Below are 18,812 nucleotides of genomic sequence, written 5' to 3' on the forward strand. Positions count from 1 at the left end.
ATACAATATTAGTTAAAGAGATAAATTGTGGTGCCTAGGGAATATAGCTAGTATCACAGAAGAAGGATTTGATCAAAGTAATCAAACAAAGTATCCCCATATGTTTTCACTAAACCAACTTATAATGAAAATAAGTGAATCAACAGCTTAATAGTCTAAATTGCTCACAATCAGCAAAAGGGCATAGGGTAATATGTATATCCTATGAGAGACTGGTCAGAAACCTCCTCAAAAAATTAAATTACAAAATAATAAATTGTTATTAATTCAAACGTGTATTTATATACCAAACACACAAAAAGGTATGTTGCTCAACACTATATATAAGTAGTTAAATCAGACCCCAAATAACAATGACTAATTGGGTATAAAAAATATATAAACCCCAAAAAATCAGAAATAATGAGGGTAACCTGATGGTGCTGGGGGAAAGATACAAATATATAACACACACAAAAGGGACAAAGATAATCCCCTAAAATAGCACTCTAAAATGTACTACCAAAATGAACAAAATAAAGTATAGCAAAAAGACCTGAATGCTCTGTCATGGCAGAAAATGAACAAGATTTTATTAAAGCAGCAAGACACACTAACTTAAAAACATAGACAAACGAATGGCAGCTGAAAAATGTATAGGCAGTGACTCTCTGAAAGTAAGTGCTGATAATTGGCCCCAAAAAACTATGATGCGTCTAAATAGTGATAATTATAATATAATCAGGCACACAAAAAGCATTAATGGGACAAAAGATGAAAAAAACTAATTTAAATTGACCCTAATGATAGAAAAGATAAAATATAACTAAAGGCATAAGGAAAAGTATGAACTCAATAATACTGTATACATAAAAAACCTAGTTTTCTGATGTTATGGAATGTCTCGCTAGTGTGGGGAATATAATGACTGTGTACAAGACGGTCTTTTAAATTAGGAGACCGTCGGCTCGTTAGATTGTCCCTTTTGCCTACTGCATCCCTAAGTTCCCCATCAGTGTATAGAATAGGCCAATGTTTCTGGAGAATAGATTTAAGATCTCCCCATCTATCATTATAGGTACCAATAAAGCGTGTTTTGAAATCACTAGTCTTCTTTTTTGGATGTAGTAGTACCTAAAAACTAGGTTTTTCTAAATGTAATAACTGCTCGGCCTGTAAATACATGTTGCAGACCGACAAGTTTTCAAATAGTGACCAGACTAAGATTTATAACATTGGATATACCCTAAATTGTAAGTCTAAGGGTGTTATCTATTGTTTAACTTGTCCCTGCCAATTTAAATACATTGGCATGACCACCCGCGAACTTCGGTTCAGGATCCTAGAACACACAAGGAATATTAGATCGGCGCCGCAGGATCTGGATGCCTGTAAGAAAATTACATCCGTGGCTAGACACTTTTTTCAGTGTCACGCCTCCGATAGTACGTGTATGCTAGCTTTTGCTTTTGCCAAAATATCTCTGGGCATTAGAGGCGGGGATTTAGAAAAAGCACTTCTTAAAAGGGAATGTCGCTGGATTGTCCTTCTTAATACCATGCAACCCAGGGGAATGAATGACTCCCTTGGGTTTGCTATGTTTTTGTAGTTTCTCATTGTGTCTTCCTTTTTTATGGGGGGTCCTTTATCCTTGAGCATTATCATTATAGTGTAGTTCGAGGGACATGGAGGACTTTAGCAGTATCACTGTCATCTTTATATACTTGCTTATCCATGTGTCCTCACTCCTGTTTTTCTGCTATTCCCTCTCTTCTGTTTTACTATTTATCTTTTTAATGAGTAGTTATTTTTTGCATATTTGCTCTGTTTGATGTTTTGCACTTAGTATTGTAGCCCTGTATGTCTAATACTTTTGTCTCTTTTATATTTTTTGACCATCAGCGCCTTGGTAACGAACTTAACGTGCTGTATACAGTCCTTGATGACGTCAGTCATGACTTTGCAAGCGGGATGTGAATATGTGTACCTTCTGTGCATGTGGATTTGAGAAACCACAATGACTGGTATTCCCCGCGCCTGATGTACTAACAGCAATTACACCATTGCCTGCTCCACTGCTGATAATGCTATCAACCAAGCTTTGTACTCGCTATTATATGCGGGGTCTGGGAGCACTTTGTTCATGAATCTGATATGATGTATACACTGGCGACACACTTTATTCGAGCTTGGCTAGTCCCACGAATTCGGGTATACCCGGGTGTATTGAAGTTTGTGACTGTTTTCTGCCCGAGTGCATTGAGTTATTTTCCAAGCAGGGATTGAAGCATTTTATTCCCGCTGGCTGCAATACTGCACAGTATATATATATATACTGCATTACAATTCATGAATTTATGCCATCTGGTAGACACGCGAAGCATTGCAGCCTATTAAATCCTAATCATTATCATTTAACAGATCAGCCGCCCATCAGCCAGGCATGAACCCAGGCTGGCAAGGCAAATGCAACGGGGCTTGTCAGAGGTGAGGAGTGGCGCATTCCAGGTATCTGCCAGGTACATACCGGGTATTTGCTCGAATAAAGTGTGTCGGTGCAGTATTGCCTTTGATGACGTCAACCATGGCTTCGTAAACAGGATGTGAACAAGCACAGCCTCTGCGCATGTGCATTTGAGATATCACAACAGTTGTAATTGTATGTGCTTCAGGTACTGACTCTGATTACTCCATTGCCTGCACCAGTGCTGATGACGCCACCAATTTAGCTCTGAACTTGCTATTGGATGAGAGATTTGGGAGGCTCTGTGAATACTTACCTGATTTCCTATATAGACTAGCTTACCTCCACTTGTATTGTATCACTCCGGGATGAAGCCCACCGACGGGCGAAACGCGTAGAGTGTCTTCTTTTAGCAGCTAGATGTGATTTTTCTGGCGTGCTTCCTGCAGCTCAGTAACAATGGACTTTCTTTTATTTCTCCATGAGCAAGTTTTGGAGCGTTACCAAAGAGGACTGAACCCGTTTGCTACTTGGTGACAGCTGAGTATAATCTCCTCGGCTGTCTGGTGTTACTGTTACTTGTGGTTTCTGCATTTTTATGTGTTTGCATCATTTTCCAGCATAGGTTTTTTGCAACACCCTTTAATCATGCTCCTATCGGCTCATGTGTTATGACCTTGTTAATCTATGCTGCTGGATTATTTATTCATTTTTGTACTTGCTGATCAGGGTATGAGTTTGTTTATCTTTTTCTTTCTCCCCTGTGTTTTTTTCCCTTGGCTATAAGGTATATTTTTGTCTTTACACATTTTTTATGTATACAGTATTATTGAGTTCATACTTTTCCTTATGCCTTTAGTTATATTTTATCTTTTATAACATTAGGGTCAATTTAAATTAGTTTTTTTCATCTTTTGTCCCATTAATGCTTTTTGTGTGCCTGATTATATTATAATTATCACTATTTAGACGCATCATAGTTTTTTGGGGCCAATTATCAGCACTTACTTTCAGAGAGTCACTGCCTATACATTTTTCAGCTGCCATTCATTTGTCTATGTTTTTAAGTTAGTGTGTCTTGCTGCTTTAATAAAATCTTGTTCATTTTCTGCCTTGACAGAGCATTCAGGTCTTTTTGCTATACTTTATTTTGTTCATTTTGGTAGTACATTTTAGAGTGCTATTTTAGGGGATTGTCTTTGTCCCTTTTGTGTGTGTTGTGTATTTATATACAGTGATCGTATCGGGTAGTATAACAATGTATACAAAACTACACTAATAAGTTAGAATGTATCTAAGTAACTTGGTGAATATTTGACATAGCAACGATGTGGACAGCTACTTTCTTGTCTGTTTCAAACTGGCTACTTCTGAAGAGTAACACATAGCCCAATAGGAGCATCTCTGGGATTGTTTATGATCATGATGTCCGGTCTGCACTAATACACAGCGGTAATTAACCACATGATTATTGAGTCAAGGCTTTAGTTAAATGGGCTTGTGAGTAAAGCATATTGATTTTCAACTTACCCCTGGCCGGACACACTATATGAAAGTGTCCTGTTTGTTACCCGCTGCAGAACTAAGCTGAAGTGTGCGTTTTGACTTGATCAATTCATTTGATTAACTGCTACTGATATTTCAAACATTCCCTGACTGCAATGATTTTACTGTGGCGAGTTCTCAGCAGTGTGATGACTTAATACAGCAGCTTTAATCAACTGGCATGTGGTATAACTACATCAGGGTCTTACAGATGCAGCGGCCGTTATTGAAACAAATCACGCGGTGTATACTTCGGAATACCGATGTCATGAAACAGGATTGCTTCTAACCGTACCGCCTTTAGACGCGAGTGCAGGCGAGTGCAGAGAATGGCATTTTCGTGTTCTGGTTTTTAAACACCTGAAATTGACACAGTATCACAGTACGGTACACATTACAATTCATTTATTTCATTGCATATAATTGCACACAATCCATGAAATTCAAACAAAGCAACCGCGATAAACACATGTGCCTGGGGCGATTGGGCGGCGTTAATGCCGCGTGGAGAACAGCAGCGCACACGAAAACGGCTCCGTGATTTGTTCGAATAACGGCCGCTACATCTGTATGTTTAGTGAATGGACAAGATCTATATATAATTAGAGGGGTTATATGTCCGAATGTAGTGTTAACAAGATATACACATTAGATATTTTCATTGTTCTACTGAATGTGAAGTCTGACTGATGATATATGTGTATATACTACAAGAACAGATAAACGTGTCACTGGCATGACTGTTCTTTTTGTTGCCTAGTTACTTTAAATGACACCGTAGGTCAGAATATTAACTGAGAGTCTTCTGCCTTTCTTTTGACCCTCCAGTGGCATCTCGGAATCCTGTCACACACGATTTTAAACAATTCACTGTATATAAATACACACGTTTGAATTAATAAAATTTTATTATTTTGTAATTTTTTGAGGAGGTTTCTGACCAGTCTCTCATAGGATATACATATTATCTTATGCCCTTTTGCTGATTGTGAGCAATTTAGACTATCAATCTATTGATTCACTTATTTTCATTATAACTTGGTTTAGTGCAAACATATGCGGATACTTTGTTTGATTGCCTTTGATCAAATCCTTCTTCTGTGTCACTCTGATCAGTGCCAGTGTTATCCTGTTGTAACTACTGATCATACTAATGGGAGCACATACAGTATAGATCTGTAGGCATGATCTGATTAGATGTGTCCATCTAGAGACTGCTATTAGAAACTAGCTTTGTTTGCCTAAACCAGCACCATTTTTATTTTGAGCAGCGACATATCCTATTTTGTATATACGGGTTGCCTCTTGTGGTAACTGATAGTTGTATCTGATAGTACCTACCCTTCTACCAATAGGCACCTTGTGTGCATTAGACACACAACTACCTTGAGACTCTAAACAGTCGAATACACCTGTGGAGCTATTGGATATAATTGCTACACTTTTAGTGTGTTTAACTGATTCATTACTGCTGCTCATACAGTATATCACATATTGCAGAGGACATACTTACCTTTCTATGGTCCCACTGCATTTATCTTGTCCACATTCCCACCACCGGGGATTTTATACATACACTGTATATATTTGTTTCACTGATTTTGTATATATGTTTAATAAAATGTTATTTATTTTTTTTAGCACCCGTGGGAGTTATGTTAACTAATATTGGTGACTTGAGCATTATACTCGAAGACAACGGAGTCTTCATTCATTTATTTACTTGCTGAATGAGTGCAAATTATATGGGAATCTTTTTTGTTTTCCCCCCTCTGGGTAAACATTCATGTGTTTCTGTTGAATTGCCTTCCCGTATGCACCTCGGCCTTATCCAACTACTATATTTGATCAATCGGGTGGAGCAGTAGGACTTCCTTTGTCTGTATATTATTGTCGTGGGGTCCTGTGACCCAATCTGGCCCTATTTGCTCCCTACTAAATAGATATCAATGTATTGCATATATATTGTCTTTGATAATACATCCTAAATACATTCATAATATGACGGGATTTCTTTCACATCAACCTGATTTTGGCATCTGGAAAAATGAGGCTCTGTGTGTATTTTCACATGCGATAACACCAATTGATAAAACACCTGTTCAAGATCTAAAGGGATTTTTCTCCAATTTAAACAGGACATACAGCTTGAGAACTAAGATCTGGTGGGAAGTAGCTAACTGATAAAATTACATTACATCAGAGCTGGTACCAAGAGGCCGGCACATTCATTTGCCTCCTTCCCATCAGATCTCAGATGAATTGTTCATCAAGTCTTGGGAGAATACACTACTACTATGTTCTAAGAACCTCATGAAACTATTAATTGATTTTGAGACCAAACATTTAGTGACCACCAATGCCGAGACAGACACACTCCTTACGGAAATTAATACATGGCAGGGACTTCCTGGTATGGCACCAGTGAGGATAGACACAGATTGCTAAGCTCCAGTGAGCCTCGCTCTGCAAAGACAGTGATCCACAGTGCAGACCCTGGAGCACCATGGTTAGCTATCCGGGAAGTAAATCGGCTGGAACAGCTAAGCAGAAGAGAGCTGAGAAAAGTAAGAAGAAAACAGAATCTCTTAAAATGGCCCCTGTCAAAAGAGTTAGAGTACAAGGCAGCAGGGAGAAATAGAGGAACAAAAAAAGGATAAAGTCCTTAAAGAGGCAAACTCTGAATATGCTGCTATGGCTAAAGTGCTTGCAAAAGAGTTAATGCCTGCAGTAAATAAGAGGTTTGTCTCCCTGCAAAAGTCCCTTGAAGATTTTAAAGAGGAACTCTCCTTGCAAAATGTAAGATTGGGGGAGGTGGAGACCAGAGTGGGAGATTTGCAAGATGATCTGGGAGAAACTCAGTCAGAAGTCCAGGAACTAAAAAATCAAGCCTTGGTGGAAAAGTTAGATGATCTTGAAAATAGATCCAAGAGGAGCAATATAAGAATTATTGGGATACCGGGGTCTATAAAACCATATCAACTTATGGATTTCTGCTCAAAATGGCTCCCGGAGATTTTGGGGTTACCTTTGGATCTGGCTACCATCAAAGTAGAAAGAGCCCATAGGCTGGGTCCAGCAAAATATCAAGGAGAAAGACCAAGAGCAGTGATGGATAACTTGCTGGACTTTAGTGAAAAAAAAGACTTTTCCGAGCTTACAAGGACTCAGGAGGAATTGCATATACAGTAAGGGATCCAAGATATTAATTTTCCAGGACTATTCGGTGCCATCTCTAACAAAAGGAGAGAGTTTGGAAAACTTTGTAGCTCTTTGTTTCAACAAAACAAGAGATTTACTTTGGGGTTTCCAGCCACTCTGCGACTTTTCACGGTGAATGGAGTAAAAATCTTCACTGAAGAGAGGGAAGTTGAAAAGTACACTCGTGAGCACCACAAAGATATTGAAGACAGCCGAATGGAGCGTGATCAGAGGCAAGCACAGGCTCATCATCCACTCACCGGAGAAAGAGGTCACAGTGAGGATAGGACGCAGAGCTAATTGCAGCAGAAGATACCTTGTTTAAGTATCAAGATTTCATTATGGGTCTTTTTGTTATAAGGAGTATATATGGGGCAGATTTCTCCAACTGCCCCAATATAGTTTGAGACTCTATGTAGATTTTAACCATGCAGATATGTATGTTCAATTTGTGTAGGGTTCATTTTGCAAGAAATTATTGCAAATATAGAAAGTTGTATATAGCAAATATAGCTGTACGCGCTTCACTTACCTCTTTCCCCTCACTGTTGGGACTGCAGGGAGGCTATATATGTTCCTACAGATCTCATAGCTATATCTCAGCATTCTATTTTCTTCTGAGCACCGGAACAGGTAACAGGTTTACCATACAAATTGCATTCTCCAGAATAGATTATATTTTTGCAATAGTCAGGTAATGGGGAAGGTTACAGATACTAAAATAGAAGATATAATCATCTCGGATCATGCCCCAGTATGGGTGGAGGTTAATATGGACAAAGAGTGCATGGAGATTTCCTTCTTACTTGTATAATAATATATAATAGTGTACAGTACCTGCCGCTCACCCAATATTTATCAATAAGAGACTTACCAGGTGCATAAGGGAATATAATACCTAAATATGCACAGATTGGATTAAAAATGTAAGAAAGATAAAGGGCCTATCAAAGTCACACAACAAACTAATTGCACATTTCGCAATAGCCACGCGGTGCGAGATCGCAGTATTATGGAAACGCCCCGATATTCAAATTATCCCAAAGATTCGGAATCATATTTGGTTTATTTGCCAGATGGAAAAGTTAACGAGCTTAGTTAACGACACTGGTGACAATTACGTAAAAGTTTGGGCTCCTTGGCTAGCTCAGACAGACATCCCTGGGGTAGAGCGTAACACAATTTGGCTATAATAGTAATAAATGCGTTCTCCTTCTAGGAGGGGAAGACCAAGTCCACACTTAGAACCTCACACTCCTTATGATCAATCCTTTATATTCTCACACAATCTCGTTAGCTGTTACACTGCTCTAGAGCCGTCTCAGTAGCCTCCAGAAGCTGTTGCATCCTCACCCTCTGAACCCACATCCCTCTCTCCTTCCCCCTCTTCCCCCCCTTTTTTTTTCTTCCCCATTTATAACAGTTATCATTTTTCCCCAATCCCTCACAATATGAATGATGATCTCCTCTCGCACGGTTAAGTAGGGCTCGAAAAACCGTGTGGGCTTGTTATGCTTATGTTATTGTACATTTTATGCTACCCTGATCAATGTGCATCTGATTTGTTTTTTATGTATACCAAGCATTTATTCATTAATAAAATACAAGTTATAAAAAAAAAAAATGTAAGAAAGATCCTACATCCAAAAGAATCCATTTGTTACTGCCCTCATGGAGAGTAGGTAAATATGGGGAAAAAGTTGTCCAGGGTACAAATATTTCCTTAAAGCAATTCTATGGAATAGTAGACCATTACAGTAAAATAATACATCTTTATTAATATCAAAATCGGGACACTGGGTGTGAGGATATATATACACAAATGAGTGATTAAAATATTGGTGGTGGTACTGTAGCAGGAATAGGGAATAATCAATATGTGATTAAGGTAAAATTGCCCCACAAGGAGTTGTGACTGAAACCTATCCCTCCCCACTGTGCTCTATGCGATTTATGACTTGAGGTGTTAAATGGTCCCTGAATGTTAGTGATGTATTTGTGTGTATGTGTGTGTATGTGTATGTTTATGTGTATGTATGTAAATATAAATGTATAAAGCACCCACAGTGTATACAGCACTTTACAAAAGGTGTGTGTGGAGTGGGAGTGTATACCACTGGTGTGGGTAGGTGTAGAAATGTAAGAGGGTGTTTCAATACTATACACTGGCGACACACTTTATTGAAGTGTGGCCAGTTCCGCAAGCCGGGAGATTTCCCGGCTTGCAAGTGGCATCCCCTCGGCGTGCCGCGCGTCACCGATGCGCGGTCACGCGTCATCGGGTGCCTGCGCCCCCTGCACGCGCGTCCAGGGCTCCCCAAGGGAGCCCTGGTGTCCCGCGATGTGGGGACGGCGGCAGGGGGTTCCGGGGGACCCGGCGGACCCGGAGAGGAGAGGGGGAAGCCGCGATCGGCGGGCCTCTCCTCCGCTGCTTCGGCGCGCGCCCGGCACCCTCCGGCGTGCGCCAGGTAACTGCTGCGGCCGAGAACGGGCAAATGCTCGAATAAACTCGGCCGCAGCAGTAAGTGTGCATGGATACTATGTGGTCCCTATTGGTATATAGGGATAGAATTACATTGTGTATTTGTATGTGTAAGAGACAGCTGTGTGTGCATTCATAAAGCGCAGTATGTATAGACATGGCCTTTAGCACTCATGGGAAGAGAGTTCTCTTGTTTCAGTAGTGACTCATGAAACTCGGTTTGGCCACCGCTAAGTGTCCCGAACAGTTGCATAATTTTTTATTCATGCAACGTCTCTCTTTCGGTGTTCTAAGATTACCTTTGAGTATGGCCACCTTCAGATCGTTCATCTTATTGCCAGAGTCAGAGAAATGTTCGCCGACAGACTGTCTCTTGTTCCGCATGTAATGCTGTGGCGATGCAGATTCATTCTCTTGTTTAGCCCCTGTCCCGTCTCACCTATGTAGTAGCAGCTCCCTGGGCATTTCATGCACATGATGAGGTACACGACATTGCTGGAGGAACTGCAACTGTTCGGGACACTTAGCGGTGGCCTAAACCGAGACCGCAGTTTCATGAGTCACTACTGACACAAGAGAACTCTCTTCCCATGAGTGCTAAAGTCCATGTCTATACATACTGTGCTATATGAATGCACACACAGCTGTCTCTTACACATACAAATGTACAATGTAATTATATCCCTATATACCATTAGGGACCGCATAGTATCTACACACACTAATAGTAATGCAACACCCTCATACATTTCTACACCTACCCACAACATTGGTATACACTCCAACTCCACGCACACACACCTTTTGTAAAACGCTGTATACACTGTGGGCGCTTTATACGTTTATATTTACATACATACACACATACACTTACATACACACACACTCTTATATCACTGACATTCAGGGACCATTTAACACCACAAGTCATAAATCGCATTCAGCACAGGGGGGGAGGAATAGGTTTCAGACACAGATAACATTTCAAAATGCACTGTTTTTAAGTTAAACCTTCCTTGCTTTATCCATTGTACTGTAACACCGCCGGAAGAAGAGATCAGTGTATCTCGAAAGCTCGCTCAAATAAAAGCCGTTTGTTAGCCACAGAACGGTATCGTCTATTAGTTTTTGATTATAAATATATATATATATATATATATGAAAAAAGAAAAGAAACAGGCGCACACCTACTGCATTAAAGTATAACAATTTAGTTTATAGAACAATAAAAACAGTCAAATGCCCACTCACAAAGGTACATGGTTTAAAAGCAGGTATGAGATAGGCTCTCATAAGCCAGTACTGCCGTCCGATATCAGCAATGGTATCCTTCTCCTGTTTGTTCTCCACGTGGTTCAAACAACCGGAAGTGGCGTCCCTCCGGTCGGGTGCCCCGCACAGGAAGTCCCTCCGGGAACCAGCACCTTCAGTTCCCTGCTTCTGATCAGTGCACCACCGGGGGGAAAGGATCCAAACTTCTTCTTAGCCTCACACAGCCTGCAGTGTCTCTCAAACAGCAGTGGTAATGTCCGTGGGAAAGTGACACCTCAGTCTTAGCCCCGCCCTACGCGTTTCGTCATCTATGATGACTTCATCAGGGGTTACCCATTGGATGCCCCTCCATAGTATTTATAGCAAGGAAATTTGCATATATTAATGAATCAATTAAGGAGTTGATTACAACGGTTTAACCAGTCTATTACATTAAACATCATTCAATAACAATCCCAATAGACTGATTATGAGGACCGCACTAAATCTTTCAAAAAATATGATCAAATTGTTGCTTAAATAGCTCGTATTTTCACAAAATATTTGCTTAAATAGTTTGAAATTTCACAAAATATTGTTTGAAATTGTCAACCATAAGGATAATATACTAATTCATTAATACCAATGAGTGAGTAATTTTTGTTTACAATTTAAGTCTGAATTAGGATTAGTATTAACAATCTCTTTTTGTGATTTGTAGTTGGATTAGGTATAGGAACCAAATGAGAATTTGAAAAATTGTATATATACATGATAAAATATTTTATATAGTAAAAAATATTTTATACAGTAAAAAATATATATATATATATATATATATACATAGAAATAATGTATCAAGAACTGGAGATTCTACCAAGTGTAGAGTTAATTAGCAAACCAATTTAACCCATAGATTTTACTTTAAAGACATGAATACCATCACACCAGTAGCAGATAGCCTGATAATTGTTGATAGAATACCAATTGTTAGAATATTATGTGGATTAGAATCCCACTTACCAATTAATAGTATATGTACCTGATGTTGTCCATTATTTAATTTTCAGGTATATGAATTACAGTTGGAGCCGTTGGTGCAGCAAAGGATTTTTTTAAGCAAGAACAGAAGAAATCTCAACATGAATCATATAATGTTGTGTGTATGTGTCATGTGTTTGTAGCATAAAAATAGAATAATAAGTCCTTGTGTGATTTTGATAAATCTAACTGTGTATGAACTAAATAGATATAACTAAATGTGAATATCTGTGATGTTATTTGTTTATGTGAATTTGCATATGTAATTGTATATTGTATAAAGTGACACTCTACTGTGAATAAATGTTGTGTAGGTCGTAACAGTTAAATATATGTATACATTAGGTATTAAAAATATATGTGATTGGACTAAATGTGGTGAGGCCATTCGTGAAACAAAAACAGATACATCCGCAATAAAGTGTAGTCACTAAATAGATCAACCTCCAATGGGGCTATTAGATAGAAATAAATTTATATTCCCCCAATTGGAGTGTTAATAGTGTCTAAAGATAGTGGTATGGGAAGATGTATTTAAAGACCTGACAGACGACCAAAGTTCGGAGGGAATGCAATAAAGCATTCAACCCAGACCTCCGAAGGATCACCCTCTACGGGTGGTCACACTATGGTACTTATGTCAATATGGTCATTGTGTCCCTTAGGGTATGTAGTGTCTAGAATATACATCCAATATGTCTCCCTCATACATAATTTTTTAAAACGATCTCCTCCCATATACGAGGGGGAATGTACTCAATGCCCATAACCCGTAGGGACTTTGGATCTTTTAGATGTTTAGTACAATAGTGGCGGGAGAGGCTGTGTGTTTGGCATCCATGGATAATATTTCTTCGGTGCTCTAAGAATCTTGTACTTAGAGCTCTTGAAGTGCGGCCTACGTACTGTAAACCGCACTCGCATGATATCAGATATACAACATACTCACTGAGACAGTTAATATAGTCTGTTATTTCATGCGAAGTGCCATTTGATTGTGATGTAAATTTATTTGTTTTAACCAGATGTTTACACGTAAGACACCTGCCTCTCCCACATCCAAAGTTTCCCCTTTCTCTGATGTAACCGGAAATGTCCAAGCTATTTGTATTTATGACTTTTGATGTTTTTAATTTGCTTGGAGCTATCATTGTTTTAATACTCCTAGCTTTTCTGAAAATCACAGGCGCATGTTTTGGCAATAGATGACCGATTTCAGGATCGCTACACAAAATGTTCCAATGACAGTTCAGGATTTTTTTGATTTGTTTTGCAGATTGGTTATATTGCGTCATAAATTTTGGTGTGGATCCTTTACTTTTGTCTTCATTAATAGCGTTGCAAGTTGTTTTTGATTTTGATTTTTCCAATAGTGCGTCACGATCTAAAAGACTAGCATCTAGGAATGCTTTATTAACAATAGTCATATCATAGCCTTTTTCCTGAAATTTTCCTGACAGATCTTTACCTTGAATAAGGACATCAGTGTCCATCACAGATATTCACATTTAGTTATATCTATTTAGTTCATACACAGTTAGATTTATCAAAATCACACAAGGACTTATTATTCTATTTTTATGCTACACACACATGACACATACACACAACATTATATGATTCATGTTGAGATTTCTTCTGTTCTTGCTTAAAAACATCCTTTGCTGCACCAACGGCTCCAACTGTAATCCATATACCTGAAAATTAAATAATGGACAACATCAGGTACATATACTATTAATTGGTAAGTGGGATTCTAATCCACATAATATTCTAACAATTGGTATTCTATCAACAATTATCAGGCTATCTGCTACTGGTGTTATGGTATTCATGTCTTTAAAGTAAAATCTATGGGTTAAATTGGTTTGCTAATTAACTCTACACTTGGTAGAATCTCCAATTCTTGATACATTATTTCTATGTATATATATATATTTTTTACTGTATAAAATATTTTTTACTATATAAAATATTTTATCATGTATATATACAATTTTTCAAATTCTCATTTGGTTCCTATACCTAATCCAACTACTAATCACAAAAAGAGATTGTTAATACTAATCCTAATTCAGACTTAAATTGTAAACAAAAATTACTCACTCATTGGTATTAATGAATTAGTATATTATCCTTATGGTTGACAATTTCAAACAATATTTTGTGAAATTTCCAACTATTTAAGCAAATATTTTGTGAAAATACGAGCTATTTAAGCAACAATTTGATCATATTTTTTGAAAGATTTAGTGCGGTCCTCATAATCAGTCTATTGGGATTGTTATTGAATGATGTTTAATGTAATAGACTGGTTAAACCTTTGTAATCAACTCCTTAATTGATTCATTAATATATGCAAATTTCCTTGCTATAAATACTATGGAGGGGCATCCAATGGGTAACCCCTGATGAAGTCATCATAGATGACGAAACGCGTAGGGCGGGGCTAAGACTGAGGTGTCACTTTCCCACGGACATTACCACTGCTGTTTGAGAGACACTGCAGGCTGTGTGAGGCTAAGAAGAAGTTTGGATCCTTTCCCCCCGGTGGTGCACTGATCAGAAGCAGGGAGCTGAAGGTGCTGGTTCCCGGAGGGACTTCCTGTGCGGGGCACCCGACCGGAGGGACGCCACTTCCGGTTGTTTGAACCACGTGGAGAACAAACAGGAGAAGGATACCATTGCTGATATCGGACAGCAGTACTGGCTTATGAGAGCCTATCTCATACCTGCTTTTAAACCGTGTACCTTTGTGAGTGGGCATTTGACTGTTTTTATTGTTCTATAAACTAAATTGTTATACTTGTGCGCCTGTTTCTTTTCTTTTCTTTTTTCATAGGTATCAACAGGGAGTAGTGACCCCTTTGAAACGGGCTGCCTTTTACCTGGATGCTTTATTTTGGAACAGGACTCTGTGTTTTTTAAGGTTTTTTAAGTTCTAATTCATTTGCATTTTAATTCATTCACTTTTATATTATTTTTACATTTTTTATTTAGTTTATATGTTATTTTATTATTTAATAAAGTATTAGGTTATTGTTATTGAACATTTTACATATTTTATAATATAAACGTAAAATCCTTGGTTAATACTGGTTTTAGTATATTATACCCACTTTTTGCCACCCCATTGGATGTATTTATAGTTATGCTATCTTAATCAAAGTTTTGTCAAGGTATAATAGAGGCGCTACTTCGTTTCTTTTTAGTTTTGTTTTGATATACATATATATATATATATATACCTGTGTGTGTGTATATATATATATATATATATATATACCTGTGTGTGTGTATATATATATATATATATATATATATATATATACAAATATAGCTGTATGCTCATCTGCATGTCTTAGGCAACCACGCCTTTCTATATATATATATATATATATATTACAAAACAAAACAGAAATAATAAAGGAGCGCCTAATGCAACAACCTGCCTAACTGTGAATAAGTAGCCAACTGCGTTGATACAACCTATGGGGTGGCTAAAGTGAAATAATATAATTAAAAAACCCTATGTAATTCTAAGATAAAATGTGTAATAACTTTAATACAAAGTGTACATAACAAAATTGTTAAAAAATGCTTCTGGAAAAAAAAAAATTTTATGTTGTAATACAAAAAATATCTAGAATAAAATAAAAAATATAAAAAATATGAAAAAATGAAAATAAAAACTTTTTTCCAAAAAACTTTTAAAAAACCTTAAAAGTCACAGAGTCCTGTTCCAAGTGAATGCATCCAGGTATAGGCAGCCCGTTTATAAGAGATCACAACTCCCTAGGAATACCTATGAAAGAAAAAAGAAAAGAAAACAGGCGCACACCTAGTGCATTAAAGTTTAACAATAATTTTATGGAACATTTAAAACCAGACAAATGCCCACTCACAAGTAAAGCGTTATTTGAAAGCAGTTATGAGATTGGCCCTCATAAGCCAGTGGTGCCGTTCGAGCCTGTAATGGTGTCCTCTCGTGCGCGGTCTCCTTCTACCGGAAGTGACGCTCACCCGGTCTGGTGTCCCGCACAAAACGGAAGTCCCTCCAGGAAACCGAGGCCTCTCCTGACTGCCTCTAGCTGCTGCACCACCAATCAAGCCAAACGATGTGTCCACTGATCTGCTTTGCTGAGCCTCCCACAAGCTGCGTTCCTCTCAGTCTGCTCTCAGTGGGACAAATGTCTGCTCTGCTCTAGCCACGCCCTACGCGTTTCGTCATCGATGATCCCCTGAAGAAGTCATCATCGATGACGAAACGCGTAGGGCGTGGCCTCGGTTTCCTGGAGGGACTTCCGTTTTGTGCGGGACACCAGACCGGGTGAGCGTCACTTCCGGTAGAAGGAGACCGCGCACGAGAGGACACCATTACAGGCTCGAACGGCACCACTGGCTTATGAGGGCCAATCTCATAACTGCTTTCAAATAACGCTTTACTTGTGAGTGGGCATTTGTCTGGTTTTAAATGTTCCATAAAATTATTGTTAAACTTTAATGCACTAGGTGTGCGCCTGTTTTCTTTTCTTTTTTCTTTCATATATATATATATATATATATTTATATGTAGCCCCTGTAAGTAAGAGCGGGCTACTATCCTAACCTACTGGAGTAAGCCCTGGTAAGGGCAGGCGCCAGTAGTAACCATGGGTTTTCCCCCCTTCAAAGCCCTGCCTGGAGTAATAGAGGAGGGGCCCCCTGACTCTGTGCAGGCCTAGACAGGGGGGAGGTCCTGCTGACATCATAGGGGCAGGGCTGACTCTATTTAGTGGGCTGTCCTGTGTGTGTCTGTGTCAGTTGGTTCTGTGAGTTCATGCTGGGAGTTGAGTCCGAGCTGAGAGAAAGAGGTGGCAGTCTAGCATGCTCAGTTCTGTGAGGATGTCAGTCTGAGCTGGAGCAGAGTCTGGAGAGCAGAGTGTCAGGACTGGCAGTCTGTGGAGAGCCTGGAGGGAGTATGTGGAGTGATGTCCTGGAGCGGAGGAGAGTGCTGGTCTGAAGTGTAGTAAGACCCAGCAGAGTGCATGCCTGACCTGAGAGGCCCCGCTCAACGTGAGAGTGATATCTGTAGGAGAGACCTCAGAGCCCCTCTGAGTAGAGCGTACAGGACTATAGAGGTAGACCACTTCCCCTCACCCTATTTACACTGGCGGCACACTTTATTCTTAGCTGGCTGGAGCCGCAAGCCGGGAGGTGTCCCGGCTTGCTCGTTTATTTCCCTCGGCGTGCCGCACGTCATCGATGCGCGGTCACGCTTCATCGGGAGCGTGCGCGCATGGGAGCCTTGGTGTCCAGCGATGTGGGGGATTGCGGTGGGGGGCTCCGGGGGACCCGGCGGACCCGGAGAGGGGAGGGAGAAGCCCTGATCGGAGGACCGATCCTCCGAGGCTCCGGCGCGCGCCCGGGACACCTCGGCGTGCGCCCGGTTACTGTCGCGGCCGAAACCGGGCAAAGGTAAAAATAAACTCGGCCGCGACAGTAGGGGGTGAGGGGAAGGATATCTAGCCTCACTCCTAGGGCCTACCCTATGGGGTGGAGGCAGGGGTATTGAGGCCCCATTCAGCCCATCCTGCTGGGAAGCATATACTGTATCTGGAGGAAAGGAGAGGAGAGAGACGCCTGTACATTGGGAGCACTGTTTCTAGGAGCTACTCTTTGCATGAACTGCTGTGTACTACCTCAAGTGTTACAAGACAATAAAGACACTGCTGCGGTTTTACATAAGACAGTGTGTGAGTTCTGGAGCATTCACCCTGGGACCAGGGTTCTTTCTCTGTAAGGGTCCTACCCCACATCCCTGGGGATTATAGAGAATGGAGGTGCTGCACCGTTGCTAAAGAATGAAGGCCATTACCCCAGAAGCCTGGTCCTGTTGTCCCCAACACCAACGCGGGAGACTCAGGCCCTCCTGTTCCAAGCAGGTACGCACCACCCAAGTACATGTAGCCAGCCCTCACTACAGCCTAGATAGCGATCTGTGTCTGGGGGGGGGAACATGGGTTACATTTGGAGGCGAGCTGCTGAGATCCCAAACAGGTCAGGCTTTCAGCGAAGCAGAACGGGAGGAGTGAAGTGCACCTTTCGTGCAAGTGCTATGGAGGGTAGGGCATATCATACCAGGGGTAGTCAGGGGAGCGTGGACTCCCGCACAGTACGCCCTGGGTGCCCTAGATGGGTGATGTAAGATGGGTGTATGGCTATTGCTGTCCTAGTCACTTGAGGCAGGTAGTGTGAGGCAACTGGGGGGCTTAGCCTATTAACTAGTCCAGGGACCATGGCCCAGGGCCCGCACTATGAGTGGCCAACAGTAGGAGACGCCCATACTTAGGGAGATGCCCGGTACACTAGCCAGCACCCACATAAAACACACCACAGAGCACTTGTAGAAACCGTCAGTGAGTGCGGTGCACAGAGAAGGAGTTTTGCCTAGCCTGGGGTATGCCACATCATACTTGTGGGTAAAGCAATGAGAGATAGCATGCAGAGAGCATCAGAGAGTGTCAGTGAGTACAGTCAGTGTCTAGGAACGTGTTACACCGTAGACACTGAGAATAGTGAAGATATACATTTCGAGGGCTCATCAAAGATGGCGGCCGTCACTACATGTGCTCCGCGGAGCAAGAAAGAATACAAAATGGGAACGCAGCGCCATCCACGGCCCAGCAGTTAGCAGCCGAACTAAAATGGCGATTCGCGCCAATCTTGGAGCGCGCACATGAATCGTGCAAAGAGACTGTGCGACAAATGTGGAGAGAGATGTGCAGGGGTTTTGGCGCCAAACCCAGATTCCCTGCAAGAGGAGCTGAGCGGCGTGAAATCCGAAAGCCCACCCACCTGTGCTGTGAC

General features: G+C 40.5%; 1 protein-coding gene across 1 annotated transcript in view; it reads right to left on the reverse strand.

The window, feature by feature from the left end:
• Positions 1–18,812, reverse strand: part of HEPACAM (hepatic and glial cell adhesion molecule) — a 122,307-nt gene that overhangs the window by 90,881 nt on the left and 12,614 nt on the right. The gene's annotated exons all lie outside the window — the stretch shown is intronic.

The sequence above is a fragment of the Ascaphus truei genome, chromosome 6, assembly GCF_040206685.1.
Source record: "Ascaphus truei isolate aAscTru1 chromosome 6, aAscTru1.hap1, whole genome shotgun sequence".
In the NCBI taxonomy this organism is placed as follows: domain Eukaryota; kingdom Metazoa; phylum Chordata; class Amphibia; order Anura; family Ascaphidae; genus Ascaphus; species Ascaphus truei.